Source organism: Condylura cristata, unplaced genomic scaffold, assembly GCF_000260355.1.
Source record: "Condylura cristata isolate star-nosed mole 26May11 unplaced genomic scaffold, ConCri1.0 scaffold00008, whole genome shotgun sequence".
Lineage (NCBI taxonomy): Eukaryota > Metazoa > Chordata > Mammalia > Eulipotyphla > Talpidae > Condylura > Condylura cristata.
Genome location: NW_004567109.1, coordinates 46,887,153 through 46,897,604, shown reverse-complemented (window position 1 = coordinate 46,897,604; position 10,452 = coordinate 46,887,153).

The following is a 10,452-nucleotide window of genomic DNA, read 5'->3' as shown; positions in this document are numbered from 1 at the left end:
CCACCCCACAAAATGTCTCTGGTATATGGTTGTTCATTATTTTTGTTATTTTCTCGCCTGGTCCATTATACTCCTGCTATGAGTGACACCATCCGATATTTTTCTTAAAAATATGGAACGCTTCACAAATTTGCATGTCATCCTTGTGCAGGGGCCATACTAATCTTCTCTGTATCGTTCCAATTTTAGTATATGTGCTGCCGAAGCGAGCACTAAAGTCCCTTTTCATTAAAGTTTTATATATTGTCTTGTTGCAGCGGATGGCAGAACCCACTTAGAGCAGGCAGGTTTGGGGCTTCAGAGGTTTCCCTCTCCCCGTCCTGTAACAGATTTTGTCCTGTAATAGATTTGAGAGTCCTACAACAATCCCTCTGCCTGCTTGAAATGTATAAAATAAACCTCTGCTGAAGGCAGAGCAGGAAGACTTGCACCCAACTTCCATTCCCATGTCTTCCTGGCACCCACTCCCTTTTTACTTTTCCCCCCCTTTCTAGGAATCTCTGTTTGCTGACACCGCTCCCACCTTGAGACCCTGCCTGTTCTGCCCCCCAATAATCGTGATCGGGGACAAAAAGTTGGGTACAAAGCTTTTCTTGCTATTCTAACAGCAATAGTGTAAATGGTTGTAAGCAGAATGATAGCATGATTAGATACATGTTTTTGAATATAATTCTGAATGGAGCATGGAGAACAGGCAACGGAAGCAAGAGTGAATACTGGGAGATTAGTAGGAGACTATTGCAGTTAACAGTGCAGTCAAGAGGACATGCTGGCTTGGCCTCCATAGGAGTAGTAAAAATAGACCTGTGGGAAAACTTTAGGGATATTTAGGTAGCAATACCAAAAAGGAAGCTTAAACCAAGATTGGACAAAGGGTGAGATGGGTTTTCAATGTCCAGTGATTTGTAATCCCAATGTCTGATAAAATAAACACTGAAATAGAAGCAAGCCTTGAAAGAGACATCATTACCTTGGATATATTAATGTCTAAGTTCCTCTGGCATGGTAAAATTCAAAAGACTAGCCTGCAAACAATATGTGCAGTCATTTTCATTTGGGAAAAACTAAAGTTAGTTGAAAAGGGGGTTGTGACCTACTATGAGGAGCTCATGCCTAACAGGTTAAACAAGATCAAACGAATCCCTACATCCACAGTACTAACATCCTGGTGAGACAAAGTAAGTGCAAGATATATTGGGTCTTATGGAGAACAAAGGTTCAAAGAAATTGTATGTACATGCATAAAAGCAGAAGCAAGGTGATGACAATCAGCAGTAACAACAGGTAAGGGCAAAAATGAGCCATGGATGAGGGTGCTAATGCAATGAGAGGTCAATGACTTCATGTACTTTTATTTGTATAAAGATGTAAGAAAATAAACCAATTGCTTTAGTATTTATTTTTGTATAATAAATGTTTTCTCTCCCAAGTGCAATTCCCATCAGTCTCCCACCACCACAGTGCCAATGATCAGTGCCTTGTATTCTTCCCTCCCTTGCCTGACTCCTCTCTTCCCATCCTTTGCTATATGCTCAGATCTATGAATTGTGAGCTTTGTCCTTTTCCTGACCCTTTGTTCGATTTCCCTATATTCCACCTAAAAGTGAAACTTTTTTTTCCTTCTGACTTATTTTGTTCAGCATAATCCCTTCCAGTTCCATTCACAATGCTATCAATGGTATGAGTTTCTTATTTGATCACTGAGTGGCATTCTATTGCATACCGATACCACATCTTGTTCCAGTCATCTTTTAAGGGCATTTAGGTTATATCCATATCGTAGCTACTGTAGTGATGTAATAAATATTGAAGTTCAGGTGTTGGGCCCTCTGGGTAAATTCTTCAGCATGGAATTGCTAGGTCATATGGTAGAACCATTTTTAGTTTGAGAATCTCCACACCTTTCCATAAGTGGCTGGACAAGTTTACATTTCAACCAACAATGTGAGAGGGTTCCCTCCTCTACATCCTTGCTAACATTTCTTAGTTCTGGGTTTTTTGGTTTTGTTTTTTTTTTGATATGAGCAATTCTCACGTGATGAGATGGAACCTCACTGTGGTTTCGGTTTGTATTTCCATGGTAAGTGAAGTTGAAGTGAATGAAGATCCATAAATGGTTTGTTTTCCTGACCCAAAACTAGTATATGAACCTTCAAGAGGCTTCAAACAAAATGAATGTCAAAAGGTCAAAATAAAATATGCCCTAATGTTACTTTTCTGATGAATTTCTTCCCAACCTCCAATCTAACAAAGGCCTTATCTCTTTGTGAGCTCTTCCTCCTGTCCTGAATTAACTAAGAATCTCATCCTTTGTTTCACAGTATCCTGTGAGCTCTATTACTTCACTACCACAAGGGATACTGCTAAGTGATAGTCAAGAAAAAGAAAAAAAAAACTGGATGGTAACACTGACAATGCAGAATATAGCATAACTAAAATTAAAAGATGAGAAAAAGGGCCCTCCCTGGTGGCGCAGTGGGTTAAAGCATTGCACCAAGAAGCTTAAGCCACTTCCACATGAGTTCGATCCCCGCATGCCCTGGAGGAGATCCATATGGTGTGGCAGACCTCTCCTGACCCACCCGCTGCTCCCCTCAGCAGTGCATTTCCTCAATCTGCCTGTTCTGCTCCCCACTCTGTCCCTGGTGTATCTTCTCACCCTCCACATCTCTGGCCTGTACCCCAGTTCTGCATGAATACAAAAATCTTTAAAAAAATGTTTTTAAAAAAAGGTGAGAAAGACAAGCTTAAAAAATAACCCTTGGAAGCTGACTGTAGAAGAGAGGGGGCAAGGGGACGATAAAAACAGCAGGGAAGAAAAAAAATGTGCAAAATGATGTAAAAATAAACTTTGTAATTAAAAAAAAGAATGTAGAAACTCAAGTATCAGAAAGCTGAGGATTTAGACTAAGTTCTGCCATCCCTGGCTCAATGACATTAAATAAATTGTTTTAACTTCTTTAAAAAAAAAAAAAAGCAGGGAAGAAGTACAGTGAACTATGGTAGCAGACTGATTTGGTGGTGTTTGTACTATGGTGACAATACCTAGTGGTGTATCCAATCTTAAGTTAAAATATTTCAAAAATGAAATAAAATTACATGTCTCCTGTATTAGACTATGAGCTTTCGAAGAACAAGGGAGACTTTTTAAGTATCTGGCCTAGAATCTGGTGCAAGGTAGGTAAATATTCATTGATTCAGATTTCAAATTTTACGTTCTTTTACTATACTAGACAACATCCTGGTTTAAAAACAATTGACTATCATTTAAAACTCAGAAGTTCTGTAGAGAAACTTTCTACAGAAATAGTTAATTAGAATTATCTTCAGACCAAATTTTTGCCTAAATATTTGAGCCCCATGTATTTTGAAAGCAATGGTATTGAAGAATGTTTAGAAGGATACTTCACCCATTCTTTAGTTTTCTACGGTATTATGTTACTTAACATTTCATTTGGGAATTTCCCAAACTCCTTCCAATCCTTCCAAAATTTTCCTCTGAATCATTCAAGACCCATATGTGGGTAGTATAAGACTAGGTTATTGCAACAGTGTTTTACTTAAGTATCACATGTGTTTACAACATCTCAATGAGGCCATTCATAGTTTGAGCATTTTGGATCATAGGTCAGTATCTGAGATCCACTTAGTAAAATAATGAAAATAAACCTTCTGATGAATCCATCTACATCAAGATCATCACGCTCTGTTAAATGCAGGTTCTTCTGACTATCCAGATCTAATAAGTACGTCTGTAAGAGTAAGAACTAGAAATCTCCCTTTTAACAAGCTTCTATATTATTGTAATCATAGAAAATGTTCATGATTTTCAAAGGAAGACTTTTTTGACCCCCTCACCAGGGTTTTAAGTTGCCCTGACATCTCTTCTCATTTATTATTCTATCCCGTCTTCTTTTTCTGTAACAGGTACAGGTTTCATGGACTCCACCCCCACTGCAGATACTGGAACTACTAATCCCATCAATAACAAGGAGAAGCACCCTGGGATGTGAGGGTGGAGCTGAGCAGCCAGGTTGGAATAAAACTGGACATGTGGGCTCTGGAGACTCTCTTGGCCTGGTGGTTCGCGGCTGATTGCTTTGGCTCTCGATCAGTTTTCAGCATGCTGGTGGAGTCCAAGTCAGCAGAACTGGTAGGACATTCTAGTTAACTTGTATTTCTCTCCCTTTTGCCCTGGGTTATTCCTTTACCGTTCTCCTTATAAATAAATCCATTATTTAACCGTTTTTGAGTGTGTCCATAATACGATTGAGCACATAAGCACATGGGTGAAGACCCACAGACAGGCAACCCAATCCACATTGGGGTGCCCTGTAACACTCCCAACTGCAGTTTTGTCTCCAAGCTATTAAAGATTACCAAAATATTGAACATTCATACTGATAAGTGAGTGATTCTTACGCTATCTAGAGTCAATGTCTAGAAGAAGTAAGATGCTGTGAGGTTTAACCTACCTCTCTATCCTTTTCAAAACTGCTTCACATTCAATGCCTCAATGACACTGAACTATTTGTTGTTATTTGCATACTCCCTTTCCTCCCCTATACTTTCCTCAGTTTGTCCCTTTTCTGACCTTCTCATATCAGTACGTCATCTCCTTGACTTACACCCTCTTCCATTTCACTCCTCCCTGACACTGTCTGGTATATTTAGGTTTCTGCTAAGACATTTCCTCTGCAAGAATCATCAACTCCTGTTTTCCAGGAAAAGCCTTTATCCGGAATCAGTGTCAGCCTTTGCATATTTCCATCTTCTTTCTTACCACTGTTCAATAAGTATCTTTATGTTGGCCTTCCACATTAGACTACATAATCTTTGAGGATGCAGACCATAATATATTCAGCCATACACTCCTGGTGTCTATCCTTAGTACAGAGTAACTATTCAATAAATCACGAATGAATAAAGAGAACAGCAAACAGATCCAAGTGCACCTCTAAAACCCAACAGGGTTGTATGAATCTGAACACTGCCTAAAAAATGGTTGGATTGGTTGACCTTAAAGATCATTAGATGAGGGCCTCTGCATAATGCCAGTCATTCATCAGGTTGCCTAGAAGGATTAAGCCCAGAAGGGCCAATAATGCTGACATGCCAAACCAGGAGGCCATTAACAAAGCAATAGAAAGAAACTGTTAAACCTGAGAACAACAAGTGACTGGATGGCATTGTGACCAGAGAACATGGGCAGAGGGTAATGAAGTTGGGGAAGGAGGAATGTAAGTGAAATTCCCTACAACAATGATGAGTTAGTCATGGTGATTTCTGGATGCATTAGCCCTCTGCTGCTTTGGTGAGCCTATCATGGTATCTTAGAGAGGCATGGTATGTATTATCTTGTAGCACTGGAAGGCTAAAAAGGGAAGATATAATACTAAAATCAAAGTACCCAGAGGGTTGTGCCCCTTTAGAAATTTTTAAAAATTGGCTTCTTAAGTTAAAGAGCTTCTGTACAGCAAAAGAAACATTACTAAAAACAAACAGAAAGATCACTAATTGGGAAAATATTTTCTCACACAAAAGTAGCGATAAAGGACTGATCACAAAAATATATGGAGAACTGATGAAACTCAACAAAAATAAAGTAAACAACCCCATCAAAAAATGGGCAGTAGAGCTAAAAAGACACTTCTCCAAAGAGGAAATGCAGATGGCCAACAGGCATATGAAAAAATGTTCAACATCACTCGTAATAAGGGAGATACAAATTAAAACCACAATGAGATACCACCTCACCCCAGTGAGAATGGCACATCTTCAAACAACTAGCAACAACAAATGTTGGCGAGGATGTGGAGAAAAAGGAACTCTCCTGCATTGCTGGTGGGAACGCAAACTAGTACAACCACTATGGAAAACTGTTTGGAGGTTCCTCAAACTGCTAAACATGGAGCTTCCCTACGACCCAGCAATCCCACTCCTAGGTATCTACCCAAAAGACACAAAAACACTGATTGAAAAAGATACTTGTACCCCATGTTTATTGCTGCTTTATTTACAATTGGAAAAACAAGGAAGCAGCCCAAATGCCCAAAAGTAGATGACTGGATAAAAAAGATATGGTACATATATACAATGGAATATTACTCAGCAACCAAAAAAGAGAAACACATGTCTTTTGCAGCAAATGGATGGAGCTGGAAAAGATCATGCTTAGTGAGATAAGCCAGAAAGAGAAAGAAAAATACCGGATGGTTTCACTCATAGCAGGAGTATAATGGACCAGGCGAGAAAATAACAAAAATAATGAACAACCATGGACCAGAGACATTCTGTGGGGGTGGAGTGGGGAATGGGACCAAAAACCGGGGGGTGGGGGAAGGGAGGGAAATGCACAGGACTATGGTGGTGGAACAGGGGTGATTTGGTGATGGGAAACCTGTGGGGATTACAATCGAGATGGAAAAAAAATGTGCAAAATGATGTAAAAATAAACTTTGTAATAAAAAAAAAATTGGCTTCTAGCTTTTCAACTTCTAGGAACTACTCTCATTCTTTGATTCATTGCACTATCCAGCAACAGCATTAATCCAACCTTCACTTCCATCACAGTTCCACCTGCTGACTCTCACTCAAACCATTTGCTATAGTCTTAAGAACCCTTGTGACACCAGAGACATTTTGTGGGGGTGGAGTGGGGAATGAGATCAAAAATGGGAAGTGGGATAAACTGTTATAAAAAATTTTAAAAAATAAAGAACCCTTGTGATGACTACATTGAATCCATCTAAACAATCTGATGATGCCAAGGAACTTGGCTAAAGCTACTAGGTTAGGGAGCAGTATTCTTTCCATATATAAATAATGGGCTTCCTAAGCTAATGATGTTCCAAGTGCATAGGAAACACTGTCACTGAAGTGCAAAAATGAACACAGTAAGTGAGGCTCAAAATAAATATTGAACAATTTTTAAAGAGCTAGAAGTTAAACTGCTTCTGAAAAAATGCCACTTGCTTATCTTACAGTATGTTGCATTGCATACTACAAACTTGAATATGCACATATGCTACTTCCATAATTCACTAGAAAATGCAGTAATTCAGCAAAAAGGAGCTCAGAAAAAAATAAAAGCCACTAATGCCACATCTTTGCTGAAAAATTTAGGACAAAAATTTAAGGGTGTACTTCCTGAGATCATGAAACTACACACTCACAATATACTCCCTGTATCAGGAATCACAGGCTACTAATATTGTGAAATTATATTAGCAAGTGGAAAAAGGCTGCTTCCTCAACTCTTTGGGTATGATATGAGACACTTTAAAGGGTCAGAGCTTAGCAACAGTTCAGCACTGTGTGGAAAAGATCAAGGGATATGTTCTACCTTTGGAGCCTCTCACTCAGGAAACTCCAAATTATGGGAATAAGATATTACACATAAGATTGTATTCACTCTGAAGTTTGTCAGCGTTTCTCCAATATTTTGTTTAAACCCAGCCACGTTCTCTCCCATAGGATTATGACTTCCATTGAGTTTAGGAGAAATCATGCCATTCCAAAGAAACAATGGATCCTTCAGAACTGGCATTTCAATGTTGAAAATGAAAACAAAAACATCCCAGCATTCTTTGCCCTAGAAACATGTACCTGGAGGTTAAATTCCCAAATCAATCCACAAACATTTCTTTAATCCACACTGTTCCTAAAACATGCTGTAAACAGTACTCTGGGACCTACCAACACAAGAACCTTGTTTCTGTTGACTTAGTGAGAATTTTTGGAATGCTGGTTATGTGCCAGGCACTATACTTGTACTGGGATTTCAAGGTTTCAGTACACAGAGAACACAGTCTTTGCCCTCAAGGAATTCACAGGGAGTGGAAAAGACAACAAGAACATCAAATCCAGCAGAGAGCAGTCTGTGGTATGTCACTAACATGGGGAGGATGTTGAGGAAACATGGACAAAGACATGGAGTGGAAGACCCGAATCAAGACCTCTAGCAGAAGAGGAACCACTGAGGAGCATGAAAAGCCAGAGCAATTAATTGTGTTTGAGGCATAAAGCAAGAGGGGAAGACTGATGTCTCCAGGCAACAGAAATAAGGCACTTAGGGGAATGGGTATCAAAGAGTGAAGAACAAAAGAACTTACTTATTCATTGACACAACCTAAGCAACCTCTATCATTAGACATATTCTGGATGGAGGGGAAATGCCCTGAAAAATCAGAACTTCCACGCTAGCTCATTATGATACCCTTTTTCTGTATAATCAAAATATTCCAAGCAACCATCAGTTTTCTACTGGACTGCCTCAGCCTCATAAGGTGCTGCCTGGCTCAGGTGAGCAAATGCTGCCTCAGGATGGGAAAGTCCTCTTGGAATCAAAAATATTACAACTGGCTAATTAATAAAAACAATTAAAACAAAATTAATATTGTAAGACAAGGCAATACTAGAATCAGAATTCTTTTACTGCCCAGACGAGAACCCAAATCCATCTCTCTACTATCTCACAATCCTATTCAGTCTCTGAAGAACTGCCTACGTTTTCTGTTTAGTTTTCAAATAAGGAACTTCACCTAAATCCTCTATTCAGCTTTTGAAGAACCTTATTTCTTTGTTATTGACTTACAAGAGAATTAACTCCACCTTAGCCCTCCGACCTTACTCTATCCTTCACATCTCGACCCTAATCCTTGACTTGATTTTACCCTGTAGATATCTTAGTAAAAATCAAGGTCAATACTAACCCAAACTGCTCTCAGAAAAAAAGATTGTCATCTCAGCCCCATTCATATGTCAATTGCTTGCCTAAGTGTATAAAATAAGTTCTGCTGAAGGCAGAATGGGAAGACTTGCACACAGCTCCGACTCCTGTGTCTTCCTAGCTCCTGCTCCCTTTTTTTTTTTCCCCTTTAGGAATCTCTGCTCCCCGATGCTGTTCCCACCTTGAGACCGTACCTGTTCTGCCCCCCAATAATCCGTGACCGGGGAACAAACAGACTCTGACAATTCTTATTCTTACTAGGCAGAATCTTTGGATATAAATACATAACATTTGTTTCCTCATAGAAAAGATCATAAAGTCTAAGGAGATCAAATGCAATATTATAAAAGGTAAATATGATTATATCTACTCCAATGGTGGTTATGAGGATTATAGAACATAATACCAATAAATATACTTGGCACATAAGAGCTCAATAAATGTTAACACTATTAAATACAAATACATAATGTTCTAGTACAGTAGACAAGGAAAAGAAACATTTATATATATATATTTACATCATTCTTCATTTTCACATTTTTTCATCTGATGTAATCCCCATGGACTTCATACCACCATTTCACCATGTGCCATCACCATAGTTCTGTGTGCTCTTCCTAACCCAGTTTTGATGCTATGCCCTTCCCCTCCCCTATAGAATTGCTCAGTGAAATAGCCAGAAAGAAAAAAATACTGGATGGTTTCACTCATAGCAGCACTGTAAGGGATCAGAACAAAATTACAATAGAATAAAAACTAGTATCCAGTAACAACTATAAACCAGAAACATTTAGTTTTAATGAAGGAAAGGCAAAGTCTGAGGCTCTGAAATTGAGAATGAGACTGTCTCATATGGCCTGAAACATTAAGCCTGGAAGACATTCAGACAGAGCTTATCTGGGGTATCTGCACTCAATCATAAACAAATTCAAGACTACTGTTCCATGCCCCTCAACACCTACAAGGAAGAAATACTACCACAAATGAACCACGTTCAATAATAGTTGATCAATAGTATTCATGACAGTAACAATGTAGTTATAATTACTACCATTACTAGCAATTACAAATAATGATGAAATCTTGACAAATATTCATGTCAGTTAATTCAGCTATAGGTATGGTTAACATGTACCATTTTATTTCATAAATGAAGGACCCCCAGCTTTTTTTTTTTTTTTTTTTTAAGATTTATTTGTGCATACAGAGCTGGGGTACAGGCTAGAGACTCAGGGGTGGCAAGAGGCTTCACCAGAGACAGTGGGGAGCAGAACAGGCAGATCGATGAAGTACACTGCTGAGGGGAGCAGCGGGCGGGTCAGGAGAGGTCTGCCACACCATGTGGTTTCCTCTGGGGCAGGCGGGAATCGAACTCATGCGAAAGTGGTTTCAGCTTCTTAGTGCAGTGCTTTAACCTGCTGCGCCACCAAGGAAGGCCAGGAGCCCCAGCTTTTAAGAGTTATACTCAATCTTTAATTTAGTACCACTTACTGTATATTAAGATAAACATACCATCAGACAAAGAATGCTCATGAACAGGAAGACAGTTTTCTCACGATCTGATTTCTTCCCAACTTGATTTTTAAATTCAATAAAATAGTATTCAAATGCCCTGCAAGATATCAACATGTTAATTTTAAAGTTTTTATGGAGAGACAAAGACTTGAAGAAAGCCAACACACTATGAACAAATTTGGAAGACTAACAAGGTTTTAAAA